We start from the raw sequence: 17,191 nt of genomic DNA, 5'->3' as shown, positions 1-17,191 counted from the left end.
GTAAGAAATGAAAAAAATTCTCCTTTCTGTTTATTTTTGTTCATGTTGAAGGAGATTTTGAAGGAGTAGTTTCTTGTTTGCAGTGTGAACTGCCTGAAGATACTGGTTTGCACTCCGAAAGGGCTGTGTGAACAGCACTACATCCTGAAAAGCTGTTATTGACGTTTTTCTTAGCTTCACAGGGAGGTGGTGTTGTTTTTTTCTATACATGAAAAACCAGTAGGGAGAACTTGCTGAGCTCTTATATTCACAGTCTTCCTTCTCTTCCAACACAGCCTGAGTTCTGCTTTTAAAAAGTGAATTCCCGATTCTGGATATCTTTGTTACTGTTAAGCTGTTGAAGTGTAGCTCTAGGGTAGGTTATCTCCTATAAGCGTTCCATAGGAAGCTGTAGTTTCCTCTGAGCAGACACTTGAGGAAGAAAAGCAGTTCTGTTTGCAGAGACAAATGCCAACATCCTGTGGTGCTTCACGGGATGATGAAATCATGCCCCTTACAGGTCCAGGCTGTGTTCTGCCATGGCAATGTAGCTGGGGGAAACAAGAGGGCAGCAGGTGTCCTCCTGAGGGTGGAAAAATATGGACTTGCTCATGGAGATGGTGTTCTTCAGGACCTACTCAAAAAAAGAAAATGAAAACAGAAAGGAAAAACCTGGTCTCTCCATGTATTTCAAATGGTGAAGACTGAGAGTTCTGGCATAGTGTACCTTGGTTCCCAAAGCTGTGTAAAAACCAAAAAACCTGGATCCCTGGTGCAGGGAGAGGTTTTCATAGCATCCATTTCCTCCATGCTTGCAGCAGTTTGGCATTTATTACATCCAAATTTCTACAGCCCAAATGGACCACACGTGTTTAATATTGTTGCTTCTTACATGACAGCTGCTTTGTTCTTTGCATCAAACAAAAATCCTGGAAAACTGGTGCATGATTTTCTTTTCAGCTTTGCTTTAGCTTTGTACTACCAGTTTTACATCTGTAGTCTGCCTTCAGGTGTAATGAATATTGATGTTTTAAATGTCTGCCGGTAGGTAGCCAACCTGGATGCAAATGAGAATTCTTTCAGTCTGAAGGAACGTTTCTTCAAAGACATTCAGGTTGATTGGCCTGGCTACAGTGAAGGAGATAGAAAGACATTGGAGGTGACTCTTTTTCAGTAAGTTCAGTCAGGACAACAACCATTTCAAAAAAACCCTCTGGGAAATGAAGGTCTGTTTTCGCTGTGAGGTAAAAATGATGACTCTTATTTTTGCCTTGTAACCTGAAATGTTGGACCATCCTTACAGAAAAACAGCTCCAGCTCCAAATGTCACCAGCACCAGCCAGTCACTGTCTCTGGGACCTTCTGAAAGAAATACTCCACCTAGAACTGTTCAGGTATTTTGTGAAGTTTTAAGCATTCTCTAACATATATGATGTTTTCTCCCGCTTGCTCTTGGTGTCCAAGCAGTAGTGCTGTCTCTATAGTATATAAACTTGCAAGTGTATACTTCTACTGGGATTCCTGTATACTTTTCCTGATGGTTACAATGTCAAAGCCTGCAACAAGCTGCACACACATGACTTGTTTGTCACAAGTGGGTGGGAAACTCTGCTAAGGACAAGATGTGGACATATTTTTTGGTACCTAGCTGTGTCTGTGGAGGGTTCTTGATGATACGGCAGCTCTAGTACCTAAATCATGCACGGTAATGCCAGTGCTACTGTTTGAAGAGAAATCTTATTGAAGTCTATGATAAGGACATATTCCAGTACTGAGGCATTTGTAGGAAACTTGTTTTTCTGTCCTAAGCAGCATTTAGGCTCCCATTTTGGTTCAGGCTATCCCATGTGTGAGGAGGGGACTCTGAATCATCAGGGAATACCTTGGACTTGTCAGGCTTAAAATCAATACAAGAGGGCAAGGAAAAAATTCAGAATCTTGGAAAACACTGCATGAAAGGTATATTTTCTATACCTTAAAGAATTGTCTTTAAACAGCTCTGGTTTTCCCTAGCTCTTTTCCCAGCCAGAGCAGGAAATGCTGCAGGGCCCAGCATCCTCTTATGTCCTACCTCCATGCCTACAGAATTTCTGTCAACAGGCGGGCACAGAGCTGTGTCTGGCAATGCTGCTCTGAGCTCCTGCTGTGCACAGGTGGGAGCAGCGTGTGCTCGGTAGGGAAGAGGCTGTGATCCAGGGTTTCCTCTGGAGAACAGCAGGAATGAGACCTGCAGTCAGACTGGGGCTTCTCTCTGTTGTTATCATCTCTGCACTGAACACGCTGTGATCAGCACGGTACTGGCAGTTTCTTGGGGTTGCTTTGTGAATTATGTGGGTGTGTGACAGTTGAGTGTGTTCCTGGGGTGTCTAAGCAGAAATAGGGAACGAGATTGATAGAGGTGCTGAAGGGAATGTCTTTCTCCCAAAGCCATTTAGCTTCCGAGTTGGAGGATGACTTGCTGAATACTCAGGTGAGAAAGTAGGAATGAAATAGAGAACATATTTAGCTGCAGCACCTCCTTGTATGACAGGCCATTTTAGGTAAGAAAGGTGTGTGTTCAACCATGGCCAGGTCAGAAATGCTGCTTTTTCAGAGCAAAACTAATTGGGATCATCTTTGCAGAAACAGCCTCTGGCTTCTGCCTTTATCAATCCTGTGAGGACCAAGAGGCAGAGGATTGACCAAGAGCCCTGTGATATTGAGCCAACAGCTGGTGGCCGCTGTCCTTCTTCCTTGGACCTGCCTTCCACATCCTGCTCAACTTTGAACCTCTCTCCAAGTGTCAGCTCCATTTCCACCTCCACGCATGAGCTACAAGAGAAAGATAAATTTCGGACTCCATCTGGAATCCCAGTGCCTGTCAGGGTGCAGGGGAAGATTTCTAGCTCCAAAGGTGAGAAAACAGAGTTGGACAGGGTGGAAAAATCCCATCCTTTGATTTTGATAAAATGCTTGCCATGAGCAAAGCCAAAGAGATGAACAGAGAGTGCAGGAGCCAAGAACAAAAGGAGCCACACGATCTCAGCATGAAGGGTATTAAACTGATGGACCACTTTTAGATATGCTTCCATTACATTTTTTACTGGATATCTGTATGTTTTTTTAGTCATATTTAGCCTCCCATCTACCAGCACTTCCAAGTCCTCCCCACCTTCATCTCCAAGCCTCTCTTGGTGTCAGGGAAAGTCCCAAACCCAAAGATGCAGCACTTTGCACTTGGCTTTGTTGAATCTGATGAGGTTCCAAAGGCCCCACTTCCTGGTCCTTCCAGATGGCATCCCATGCCTCTGGTTTTGGCAAACTTGCTGAGGTTGCACTTAATCCCACTGTCCATGTCATTCTAGACATAGCTCAATGCTTGAGCTTACGAACAGGGGAAATCACATAAAAGCTTCATGCATAAAAAATTTTTCATAAAAACTTCCCATTCAGTATCACTCCTTTACCAGCTTTTAATGACTGTTTCTGTTTAATGCTTCACTGTTTAGATTCTTGGAGGTCTGTAAATACTGAACAGAGGCTCAAAAGTCTTGGTACATCCTTTTGAATCAACTTCCTTTCCTCCTCCAAACCTCCAATTTGAACTATTTGTTTCTGGTTTTCCCTCACTTTAGGAGAAAAAGCAGAGGTCAGAGGAGCTCAACAAAGCAATTCAGGTCCTGTGCCTGAGAAGAGGAGGATGATGACTGTGAGACTTGCAGACATTGACTGGAGTGGTTGTGCTGCTGTTTACGGCCGGCCCTACAGGGACAGGGTGATTCATTTACTTGCTCTGAGGGATTACAAGGAGCCAGAGTTACTTGCTCGGCTGCAGAGAGATGGAGTCAGGCAAAAGGACAAGGATTCCCTTGGAAAAATCCTTCAGGAGGTGAGATCGTGGAACTTGTGCCAGTGCTCCTTCCATCATGCTATTCTACTATTCATAATTTACTACTTCCTCACCGGTTGAAATTAGAGACTTTGCCAATAGTCCTTCGAGTTAAGTTCCACTGGGATTTCTTTCTCATAGGCTTTCATAAAATGCACACCCATTGAAAGATGCAGGAGATCCTTCCTTCCTTCCTTTTTAAATATTCCCCATCTGCATAATATATCAAATAGGAATATTTCCTCTTTAGCTAGGAAAAAGCATTTTGGAACTTAGTCAAAGGACTCAAATTCAACATGGACACACTTTTAGTTGATCCTACAGTGACTTTAAGGAACTGATTCCCTGAAGCTGTGACGTTTGTTGCTGTGTTTGCCCAGGGCAGTGGCAGGGATTTTTCACCCTGAGGACATTCACAATACCAAGAGAGCCATGTTTTGCCATCCCAACTGAAGTAGCCCTTTTAGATTTCTGTAGTTTGCACATAGATGTAATGAACATTTGTTTTCTGAAATGTGTGCCTGTAGGTTGCTGACCTGAATGCAAAGGATAATTCCTTCAGTCTGAAGGAGCATCTGTTTCAAACCCTTCAGACTGATTGGCCTGGCTACAGTAAAAACGATAGAGCGAAGTTGAAGTTAATACTTTCTAGGTAAGTTCAGTCTATTGGGGAAGGAAAAGAGCCTTTTTAGAAGAAAGCCCTGGGAAATGAAGCCTAGGTTCTTAGAATATGCTGAGGTAGAGGGACCTGCCAGGATCCTAGCCCTGCACAGAATCACACCAGGTGCCCAAGAGTGCTGTCCAAACACTTCCTGAAGCCTTGCTGCAGTGACCACTGGCCTGGGGAGCCTGCTGCAGTGCTCAAGCACCCTCTGGGGCACGCATGTTTTCCTGATATCCTGCCTAAAGCTCCTTCAACTCATCTTCATGCTGTTTCCTTGAGTCCTGGCACTGAAGCTCTGCAAGGAAAGGACTATGACAGTTGATATTTAGGCCTTGTAACTTGAAATATTGGACCATCCTTACAGAAAAACAGCTCCATCTCAGAGCCCCACCAGCAGCAGCCAAGCAACATCTCCAGGGCCTTCGGAGAGAAACGCTCCAGCAAGACCTGCTCAGGTATTTTGTGCATTTTTAATATTCTGTACGCTGTGTAAAGTTTCAGCAGACTTGCTGGTGGTATAAAAGCTGTGATGTGAATGTGCAGGAGCAGGCCTAAGCATGTTTTGCCTCAGACATTCCAAGTGCTGTGACAGAAAGGCTGTGGTGAGAAGAGAGGATCCTGCAGGGGTGGAGCAGCACTGTCCTGAGCCAAATTTCTCCTCTGCCTGAAGACTTGAGCTCAGTCCCCACCTCAACTCATTCCCTGGAGGAGGCCTCAAAAGGCTGGCTCTGCAGGAAAAATCTCCTGTACATAAGAGGCTGTCCCAGGGCCGGGCAGATGGGGCCCTCTTGCCCTCTTGTCCCTCTGTCTCTCTGTCACCCTCATTGCTGACTCCAGCTCTGCACTATCCACGTGGCTGCACCAACACAGGATCTACAGAATGGTGATATTCCCTCAGTCCCTCCTCTGTCTCTGTTTCACTCCTCCCTCACTCTGCCTGGGCACACACGGCTGTCCTGTTCTACTCCATGCTCAGTTCAGAAGTTTGCAGTGGGTGTGGGGAGCTTGTGGCCATGTGCTGTGGCTTGTGAGTCAGCAGCTTTGAGAAGGTCCTTGGGAGGAGCTGAGAGATGATTGAAGGGCACTGAGCAGCACTGAGGGCTTATTGGGAAGCACTTGTGAAACTCTCTTGTGCAAATTTAAGGGTTTTGTCCGCCAACAGCTTTTGAGTCTGCACAGCAGGTAGCCTGCTGGACCTTAGACTACTGTACCTAAAAGCACAAGAGTTTCCTGACATGTGGCTGCTGTCTTTGTTCATCCTGATGAGAATTCACAATCAACCATCACACCCCGTACTCCTGTATTCTAATAGTGAAGCACTAATCTCATTTTTAACACATAAAACTCTAAAACAGCCAGGTGCCTCTTCAGTAAGTCATGTGGGAGTTTGACAGCAAAAGCTGAGTATTTTCCTGGTGTGTACAAGCAGAAATTGGGACCTAGATAAAACTTACAGGACATCCCCTTTGGGGGAGGCTTTGCTGGAGATGCTGAAGGGAGTGGGAGCTACCTCCCAAAGCCTTTTAACAGTAGACCTGGAGAAGGACTTGCTAAGTCCTAAGATGAGAAACTAGGAATGCAATAGAGCAGATATTTTCCTGGAGGTCTTCCATTATTTAACAGGTATTTTTAAAAAAAAAAAAAAAAACATGTTTTTTCAACCATTGCTAGTTCACAAATCCTGCTTTTTTAGAATGGAGCAAAACCTGATCTGGGTCAGAGAGTAATGAATTGTTTTGTTATTGTTGTAGAAACGGGGTTCTGTCTTGACCAGACCTGTGATGAGCAAGAAGCAGAGGATTGAGCAGTAGCTCAGTTACCTCCAGCCAGCACCTGGTGGCCGCTCTTCTTCCTGGCTGCTGGCTTTGACATCCCATTCTACTTCCTACCTGTCTCCAAATGTCGGCTCCATTTCCCCTGCACCTTTTGGGTTTAAGAAAGACACAAATTTCTGAGTTCTACAATGACAGCGATCATGTGCTGAAGACTACCATGTGAAAAAAGATGTGAAAAGAATTCGGGAGGCTGAAGTAGTAGTGTCCCTTGGATCTCAATGAAGGTATCAGTGTACAGCTTTTCCTAACTCCAGTGTAGATAATGATGGAGTAAAGATTTGATGATTAAGGGAAGCCTCTGCATGAATTAAGGTGCAAGAAAGACTCTATTCCAGAGTCACTAGTACAGACATTATTTAATAGTAAATGTGAACTAGAGGGATAGAAAGCTAAAGGAAGAGATGGGCCAGGCAGGGAAAAAAGCTGAGATGAACACCGAGGTGGGTTAGGCCCGCATAGGCCCTCCCTTCCTGCAGTGCAGTTGCACAGGCTCAGCTGCAGCAGTGGTGCTGCATCCCCTCATTGCATTTGCAGTGCAGGAGGGGAGGGAGAACTGTCTGTGTGTGTGTGTGTGTGTGTGGTATAAAACACTGGAAATTGCGCCCAGCTTGTCTCAGAGCAGTGATGTTGGCAAGGGCAGTCAAGCCCCTGCAGCTCTGGGGCTGTGGGGCAGCTGTGGCCTTTGGAGCAGGCAGGGCCCTGGCTCGCACTGGATGCAGCCAGGGATGCTCTGTGGAAGGCTGAGGGCAAGCCTGGCCCTGCAGGGGAGCAGTGCAGTGAGGCCCGTGCTAGGGCTCTTGCTAGCTAATGTCACTGGGCAGAGGCCAGTAGTCCAAGCTACTGCTTCTTAGGAACCTCTCAAAATGTTGAAAGGCAACTGTAGTTTTTCTCTTCTAACTTGTCCTGCACACCAGTCAGGTGCATCTGGCCTGGGATGCATCCCTGGCATTTGTTGTTGTCTCTTCTTGTACTGAATTTTAACTTGGTAAAGATTTATTGCTTGTAAATATTTATCTCAAGATGGTTTGAAGTGTTCATTCCCATGTGGAATGAGTTTTTGTCTTTCAAAGAGAACCAGATCTTCAGGCCCAGAAGAGCAGAAGCTTTGGTGTGACAGTATTATTCTCATTGCCACTTCATCTTGGATTTGTATCATGAGCTTGATAAACCTCACACCTGTTGATTTGATGGAGAAGGTTTGAGTCCCTTCAGTGGCTTTAAGCATGAATGAGTTTTGCCCTCTTTAGCAGCTGCTGGGCTTTGGGTTGTTGTTGTGGTTTCAGACTTGTCTAGAGTTTGTTGTAAAAGAACAGCCTCAGTTTGCAAACTTCCCAGAAAGCTCCAAAGTCAATCTGAGAGTATTTTTACTGCTTTACATGAATAAAACCAGACTGGCCTGGCTTGGTAACCTCTGAGTCTGCCTCAAGGCTATTTTAAAGAAAAGGTCAGGAAATCCTAAACTCTGCAGAAATGCTGACATGCCTGATTTTTTTTATTTTTTATTTATTTCTTCTTCCTAGGGTAGCCCCAGCTACTCTGAGATGAAGAGCAGATGCCAGTACCTCCACAAAAAGCTGTCCCGCATTTAGCAATGAGTATCTGAATTTGGCAAGCAGCAAGTGGAGTCCTGGCACCAGTCGTCTGCTTCAGCAAGGAATCATCTATGAACTCAGGCTGTTTTATTATAAAAGAAGATTACGTTTTTAGGATTCTTCAAGTTAGGATTGAGTAGATGATTATTTGTTAAAAACATAGGATTAGTTAGTCTAAGATTACAGAATTTAGTATTGAACTTTAGCAATAAAGAAGTTGGACTATTGTTAACAAGAGTACTGAAGTCTGTCCAAGATATATTTGGTTTATAGTTTCTTCATCCTAGCCTAGGTCCCAGTTCCAGTAGCATGTTTTGGGGGTTTATTAGAAATGACACCCAGTTGATTAGAGGAAAAACAAGGGATGAAGCTTTCCAGCCTTTCCTTTCCTTCTTCTCTGAATCTGTTATTTCCCTTTTTGAAAATGGTCAGTTTCCTCTGAATGTTAAAGAGACCACTTTCGTCATATTTAATCTAGTAAGCTTCCTCTATACAGTCTACAGCTTCTCTAAACTGAGGGCTAAGATGTCCAGAGGAGCTGATGAGACTCCTAATCCAGAAGTAGACCCAAATGGGGAGAATTCTGAGTAATGCAGAAAATAAGAGAGAATGAGCCAAACCCCAAAAGAATTTTCTGATCCCCTGTGAGAACCCTGGGTTTGGTTTGGTGTCTTGAGTGGTGGTAAAGTCTCTCCTCCAACCCGTGCTTCCAAAGAAAAACTCCATAGCCTCTTGTTGTTTGGTCTCAAGGCAGTTTATTGCGAGTTATCTAACAGATTGTGTTCGCGGGCTGCGGCTGTTTGATCAGCGGCCCCGGCAGAGACACACACACTCCTGACACCCTCACTGTCCAGTGTCTTCTTCTTCTCCCCCCCCCACCCAGGGCTGCTGCTATCTTTTATAAGATATATTACATATAACATGTTTACAATTATTCCCCAATACCTACTACCAATATTACCAAGTGCTTTTCTACTCTAAACCAATCTGTGAGTGCCAACATCACCAAGAACATGGAGGCAAGGAAGAAGAATGAGGAAGAATACGATCAGCCCACTTTCCTCCATCTTAGAACTTCTGACCCCTATGTACAAAGTAAAAACCCCCCTGAACAGGTGCTAAAACCCCCCTGTACAATACTAAAACATTTTCCTCTCTGTTTTGTAACTACTTTTACTATACTATCTAACCCTTTGTGACTGCTCGTTCCACCTTCAAAGCTGGTAATTCATTCCATGGCTCAAACTCGAAATCACAGCTGTTTCCAGCTGCCTTCTGGGGTCTAGAATGCTTCTGACCAAGGCCCTGAACCTCTAAAAATGTCTGAGAGACATTTTAAGTTCTCACAACAGAGACGTGAGTGTGAAACCACAAGAAGTAGAGTGACCTCATAGGGTCAAAGTTACATCACAGAGATGTCTGTGTGACCTCAAAGAGATGTCTGTGTGACATCACAGAGAGCTGTGTGACATCACAGAGATGTCATTGTGACATCCCAGAGATGTCTGTGTGCCATCACAGAGAGCTGTGTGACATCACAGAGATGCAAGGGTGACATCACAGACAGCTGTGTGACATCACAGAGATGTCATTGTGACATCACAGAGAGCTGTGTGACATCACAGAGATGTCATTGTGACATCACAAAAATCTGTGTGACATCAGACAGATGTCACACTGACATCACAGACAGCTGTGTGACATCACAGAGATGTTATTGTGACATCACAGAGAGCTGTATGACGTGAGAGAAATGTAAGTGTGACATCACAGAGATGTCTGTGTGACACCACAAAAAGCTGTGTGAACTCATGGGGTCGAAGTGACATCAAAGAGATGTCTCTGAGACATCACAGAGATGTCCGTGTGACATCACAGAGATGTAAGGGTGACATCAGGGAGATGTCAGTGTGACCTCACAGACAGCAGTGTGATGCCACAGTGATGTCATTGTGACATCACAAAAATCTGGGTGACATCAGACAGATGTCAGTGTGACATCACAGATAGCTATGTGACATCACAGAGATGTCCATGTGACACCACAAAAAGCTGGGTGGACTCATGGGGTGGAAATGACATCACAGCGATACCTGTGTGACATCACATGCAGCTGTGTGACATCACAGCGATGTCATTGTGATGTCACAAAAATCTGTGTGACATCAGACATATGTCATTGTGACATCAAAGAGAGCTGTGTGATGTCACAGAGATGTCAGTGTCACATCACAGAGAGCTGTGTGATGTCACAGAGATGTCATTGTGACATCAGAGAGAGCTGTGTGATGTCCCAGAAATGTCAGTACGTCATCACAGACAGCTGTGTGACATCAAAGCGTTGTCATTGTGACATGCCAGAGAGCTGTGTGACATCACAGACAGCTCTGTGACATCACAGAGATGACTTTGTGACACCAAAAAAAGATTTTTTACCTCATGGAGACCAAGTGACATCACAGAGATGTCTGTGTGACATCCCAGAAATGTCAGTGTGACATCACAGACAGCTGTTTGACATCACTCTGATGTCAGTGTAACATCACAGATATGTCTGTGTGACATCACAGAGAGCTGTGTGATGTCACAGAGATGTCAGGGTTACATCACAGACTGCTGTGTGACATCACAATGATGTCATTGTGACATCAAAAATGTCACTGTGACATCACAGACAGCTGTGTGACATCACAGATATGTCATCCTGACGTCACAGAAATGTGGATGTGACAGCGCTGAGAGCTGTGTGACATCACAGAGATGTCTGTGTGACATAACAGGAGGTTGTGTGATATCACAGTGATGTCCATGTCACATCACAGAGAGCTGTGTGACGTCACCAAGAGGTCAGTGTGACATCAGAGACAGCTGTGTGAAATCACAGAGAAGTCAGTATGACATCATAGGGATGTCCATGCGACATCGCAGGCAGCTCTGTGACATCACAGTGATGTCATTGTGACATCACAAAAAGCTGTGGGAGCTCATAGGACCGAAGTGACATCACAGAGATGTCTGTGGCTGCACCACTTCTGCTTTGGTTCCTGCCTGCATCTAGAAGTGCCACAGATGTGCCAAGTGGGACCAGTGGCCCATATGCCAAGGGCAGTGTAGTCTGGAGGGCATGAATGAAGAAGAGCCATCCCCACTTTTAAACCTTACCAAAGGCACCAAGAAATGTCACTTTGTAGCTTTAAGAGACAGCTGACAACTCAGAAGGAAATGCTGAGTGTATTCACAGGCTGAAAAAAAGGGAATCTTCCAGGCAAGTTAAAGTTTCAGAAGCTTTATTTTCAATCCTAAACTATAATCCTACTCTACAATCCTACTCTACAAAGCTACTCTTCAGTCCTGTTCTTAGCTGGTTATGGAGTAAATGGTCCTGATGTGATTATCGCAGTTGGTAGATAGTTCTTGTTGGTAAGTAATGGAGGGAGGGAACAGCTTTGTGTGTCCTTTTGAGGGATTGCCCCAATTTTCTGGTGTCCTCCGTTCATTTTGGGATACCACACCTCCTCTTTGGGCATCTCCACCCAGCAATTTTGGCTTTCACTCCTTCCACTTTGGGGTCCCCCTTTAACTTTGTGCACCCCATCCCCATGTCCCACACATGCCCAGCGTCCCCAGTGTGCACTGAATGGCCAGCAAGGGACTGGGGAATGCTGGGACCCACAGTGATGTCAGTCTTCTCTCCTGGTTACACATAGGACTCCTCGGCCCTTTCTGGGGTGCCCTGGAGTGCCAGAGCCATGGTGAGGAAGTGTCTTTGCTGCCATCCTGTGCAGGATCATGCCTGGCCCATTATGGCCTCATGTCCCCGTCTCTCATTGTCCTCTGACATTCCCTGTGTCCCTGCACCCCTCTCAAGAGCAGGACTTTGGTGCCAAGCCCAGCGCTCCAAATCCACGCGTTGCCTCTGTCCTTGTGGTATCCCCGCACGTACTTTATGGACAAGAATAGCCCTTAGTTAATCTAAGAATTGATACCTGGCTAACAAGATAATGACCCATCACTCTCACTGGTTTGCCCCCTCCTCCCTACCTTCTTTTAGGTGCCGAGGCAATGAGATAATGCTTGAGCTATGCTAAAAGCTGTGCAGAAAGAAGTAGTTACTTTGTACCCAGGGATGGGAATGAAGCACTTTCTAGAAATCAGCAAATTTAGCAGAACAAGCTAACTGCAAAAGACTCACCAGTGCCTATTTGAGCAGACAATCTTGTAGAGCATGTGCAGAAACAGAGGTAAAACAGCTGAAGCCCGAGGAAGCCTTCTGAGCCTTCATCCAAAACGACCACCAGAGGCTGACGACAACCTCCGGTAGAAATTGCACATGGTCTACAAGGGCTTACAGAATCATGTAATTAGAAAATATATTGCAATATGAAGGTTAGGAATGTATCATGGTCACATTAAGTTAAAAAGGTTTAGAAGATTGTTCTGTATAAAGAATGGACAAGTGGTGATTACGCGGGCGCAGGGAAGACAAGCACAGTCAGTATGATTGATAAGCAAGCTTCTTTTATTCAAAAATCCTGTCCGTTTATATAGGGTTTGCTACAAGCAAAGTCAGCAACAGCTCTCATGGGTCAAGTTTACAAAGGTCTTTGTTTTACTTCTCCTATGGGTGGTTACAGCTGTAGCTAAGTTCTCCAAGCCGAGTTCTCATTGCTAAGTCATGCCTTCCAAGGACAGAGCATATCTTCGAGGCTGTCCTTATGCCTGTCCTTATTATCTCATTCCGAACTTGCTCTATTTCCCAGGCCTAGAGAGACCTTGTACAGTTTCCCAGGCCTAGACACAGAGCCTGTTTCCCAAGCTTTGTTCCCAGGCCAGACACAGGCTGATTCTGATTCTGGGGTCTTAAACAGTGGTATCAATGAATAACTGTTCCATTGATCCATGACCCCTCTCCTGCAACCATTCTCCAGCAAAAATTGCTAAGATTCTCTATCAGTCTATTTACAAAGTAACTGGTTATCCTAATAAATTTAGATACATTTCCCCTTTGATTACAAATTAAGCATTGCACCTTCAAGGCATATCCAGGGATGCACAGGTGACACTGCGCTCATTGTCTCAAACAAGGTGAGCGCAAACATAGAAATCCCCCCCGACACTTCAACATGTAAGCTGTTATCCAACTGCACAAACACCTTCTCTCCTAAACCAAATCAGTGCTTCTGTGTTTGCTTTCATGAACTTAGAATGCACTTTTCAGGACTTTGAAAACAAGCAGTGTCTTTGGATTTGAAAATGTCACCAATATTAAGAAAGTCTGTGTTGCAGCGAAGTTGCCTTCTGGCTGATGTAGGAAGCTAGCAGGAGCTGTCACAGAGGGTTTGGCAACCCTATGTATAGAAGCCTCTGCCCTGGGTTTTACTCTGCATGGTACAGTTTTTCCTTGAAAGATTGATAATTTGACATTGAATCAGAGTTTGTCAGTGAAAATAAAAGGGAAAGATCTAATTTACATGGGCTAATCAACAGGTCCAATTAATTTAAACATGGTTTTGGGATGATGATGGGTCTTCAGTGAATAGGTTTTCATTTGGGAAGGGTAGAAGGATATGACCTCAAGGCTGCAGGACAATCCATTTGTTATTAGATAGAAATTCCTGTTATTACCTTCCTATGCATAGTTTTTAACCTTTCTGTAATCTCAAATGACCTGAGTTCTGTGATTATTGCATCTGCACTCTTAGCTGCAAAAACCCAACATTAAAAGCCCATGGTCATATTTTGATTCCGAAATTAGAAAACATGCAAATTGGTATTTCAGTCACAGCAGTGGCAGACTTTTAGGTTTAATCCAATTCCTGTTATATTCAGAAACCTGCTATTGGCTTCAAGAGGAGCCTTCTGCTAAGAAGAAGGTTCTCTTTTACTTTAATGACTTTGCCTCCATTTAATTGTACCTAAGAGTTTATCTCTAACACCTCTCTCCCAGCAGCTCCGAGCTGCGGTGTGGCACAGCGCTTGCTGTGTGCCAGGGAGCACAAAGCAGGCTGGCCTGCCGGCCCTGAATATTTCTGCAGAGCACTCTGCAGCTCCCAGCTTTGCTGTGGCTCAGTGCAGAGCTGCAGGATTGCAGGCGCTGCCTCCCAGAGCTGTGTGAGGCACTGGCTCCTGCAGCCGTGAGCTGACAAGCTGTCCCTGCCTCCCGCTGGCCTCGGCTCCCCTGGCACAAGTGCCGTGCCCGAAGGACGCTGCCCTGTGCTCCAGCCTGCCGAGCAGCCCGGCTCCCTGCCCCGGTGCCCAGGGTGCTGCACACACTGCTGACCTTTGCCAGGAGTCGCAGGGCAGCGGCACAAGAGTGGGAATGCTGAGCCAGGCCAGCGGGCCTCGGCTGCCCTTGGCCTTTCTCTCCTCGGGCAGACTCCAGAGGGCCAATGCCTCCAGGCTGGGCTGTGCCCAGCAGGGCTCCGCTTGCCCTCGGGAGCAGCCGGCTGCGCTTGGGCTCTGAGAGCGGAGGATGCGCCCGCTGCCAGCAAGAGGCACGCAGGGCCGGGCTGTGCCTCCTGCAGCTACCAGGGCCTCCTTGCAGCCTGGCCCTGCCGAGGCTCAGGCTGCTCCGGGCTCTGCCAGGGCTCTGCTGCGGCTCCACGCCGGGCAGGGCCGGGCCCGCTCTCAGCTCACACTCGCTGACAGCTCTGCACCGCAGGAGACCTTTCAGAGCACCTCTCTGATCTTTCTGCTTTCTCCGCTGAGCGAGGCTCTCCTCCAGCCAAAGACATTGCCCTTCACGATACAAATCCAAGTGGCAGGCACCCAAATGCTCTCGAGTCACAGCTGAAGGCCTGCATCTGCACAGGATGTTTTGGCTGCACCACTTGCCCTTTGCTTTTTCCTGCAAATGCCATTGCCCTTTCTGCCTCAACTAGAAATACTACAGCTGGCCAAAAGCTGCCTAGTTGGCCACATTCCCAAGACAGTGTGGTCTGGAAAGGATGAATGAAGAAGAGCCTTCCCCTACTTAAAAAACATACAAAAGAAGCCATAAGTGTGACTTAACACCCATAAAAACCAGCTGGTAATTCAGAAGGAAATGTTGAGTTTTCTGAAGGGGTCAGAAAGAGGGCAGTCTTCCAAGTGAGTTTGTTTTTCAGAAATTTTATTTAATGAAAATCCTTGTTTACAATCTTATTCCAGAAAACTCCTCAACAATCCTACTCTACCAATCCTACGCCACAATCCTACTCCACAATCCTATTCTACAAAACTCTTCAACAATCCTACTTCACAATGCTCCTCTACAATCCTATTCCACAAAACTCTTCAACAATCTTACTCTACAATCCTATTCCACAAAACTCTCCAAAAATCCTACTCTACAATCCTCCTCTAAAATCCTATTCTATAAAACCTTATCAACAATCCTCCTCCTATAATCCTCCAGTCCTCAAAATTCCTTGTGGTGATGACATCTCTACTTGGTTGTTACATTCTTCTCTGCTGCATCCTCTTCAGGACGGTGATAAGTGGTGCCAGGATGGATACTGGCTTGGCTGATGTTACAAATGGATGCTGTCCAAAGGGAAAAAAAAACAACAAAGAACAGTGAACCATGACCTTCCAAGCTCAGTGCCTCAGGATTCCTCTAGGTCCTAGAAAGACCCAGAAAGGAAAACAATGGGACCATCTGCTCCTCAGTTGTCATGTGCAGGACCTTGCCATCACAGGCAAACCCGGCCCAGAATCCCACTCATCCATTTATTCTGGTTTCTTCACCTTGCTGGGGTTTTTGCCCTGCCAGTGCTCTAGAAAGGGTGCTTTCTGTCCCTGGGGTTTCTTCCTTTCAAGAAGCTCCAATGACTCCCATAGGTCCCTGTCTTGTGCTAATTTCCACAGGCACACAGAGCAGTGTCTGCCTTTCCATGCCCTGCCCCTCCTGTGCTGCATGGCACCTTCCTTCCCAGCAGGGCCAGCCGAGTGGCACTGGGTCCTGCAGTTCCCTCTCTGCCACACAACCTGGCAGTCAGCTGGGCCAGTTCCCCTCTGCCTGAGCGTTCCAGGCAGCAGATGGGGCTGGGACAAGTCCCTCTCAGCTCTCCCTGTTTGTGTGCCAGAAACCTCTAAGGGTGGGGTGGGGGGCACAAACCAGGGCCCCTCAGAGGCTCACAGTGAGTCCCCCACAGCCCCTCCTGCCCACAGCCAAATCTCTCCAGAGTGCTCTGCCAGGACTGGCAGCCGTGGCTTCCTCCACCACCATTTCATGTCTCTCTACAATGCTCTACGTCAATTCTTTTGCTGTTAGGTAAAACAGAATACACCACCAAATTAAAAAACAGGGCAACAGAAAGAATAAGAAAATAGAACACCTGTCCTATCTTCTGCAGAGAGAGGTGGAAGTATTCAGTTTTGTGAAGAACGGGACTCAGGGAGACTTTATTGCCACTTTGCAAGACTTCAGAGTGGCTTTGAAGAAAGTGGGGGACACCGTTTTTAACAGGGCCAGTTACAATAGAATGTGGGCAAATAGTTTCAAACACAAAGGGGATCTAATCAGAGTAGGTCTAAGGAAGACCTTGTTTACTCAGAGCAGGGTGCCACCCTGGCACAGGCTGTCCCAAGAGCTGGTAGGTGCCCCATCCCCGGAACCATTCCAGGTCAGGTGGGAAAGGGCTCTGAGCAACCTGATCCCTCTAAAGATGTCCCTGCTCATTGCAGGACACTTGGACCAAAGGACATTACAGAGCCCTGCCAGCCCAGCCCAGTCTAGCACTCGTCAGCATTTTCATTTGAAGAGCACCATGAGTGGAGGTGAGGAGGAAGGGGGCTCATCTGAGGCCTCGGACCTTGGTGGAGGAGGAGCCCATCCCTTGCACACTGTTTCACCTCAGCCCCTTGGCATTTTACCTGCAGCAGCTCGTTGGCAGACCAGCGCCGCTCCTCGTCTCTCTGCAGGCAGCAGCTCAGGAAGTCACGCAGCCAAGCCGAGAGGAGCTTGGGCTGCCGCAGCTGTGGCGTCCCTGCTGTTGCTATCAGGAATTTAGTCTGGAGAAACAGGAAACACAAGGCTCCACCTGCTTCTTTCCCATCTCTAACTGCCCTCCCAGAACCCATTGTTTAACCTCTCTTCTTCAGTGGCAGTTTCTGCCCTGGCAGAGACCCAGAGATGACTTTCCTTTACCAACAAAAAACCAAACTCTGATGCAGCCACAGCTTTGCCATCATCCCACAGATCTTGCCTTGGCAGCCAATTTCATTGATTGACCTAGTTAGTTGGGAACTACATCAGCAAAAGCACATTTGC

This window comes from Lonchura striata, chromosome Z (genome assembly GCF_050655825.1).
Source record: "Lonchura striata isolate lonStrDom1 chromosome Z, ASM5065582v1, whole genome shotgun sequence".
In the NCBI taxonomy this organism is placed as follows: domain Eukaryota; kingdom Metazoa; phylum Chordata; class Aves; order Passeriformes; family Estrildidae; genus Lonchura; species Lonchura striata.
The sequence above is the reverse complement of the archived record's forward strand: the minus strand, read 5'-3'. Positions refer to the sequence as shown.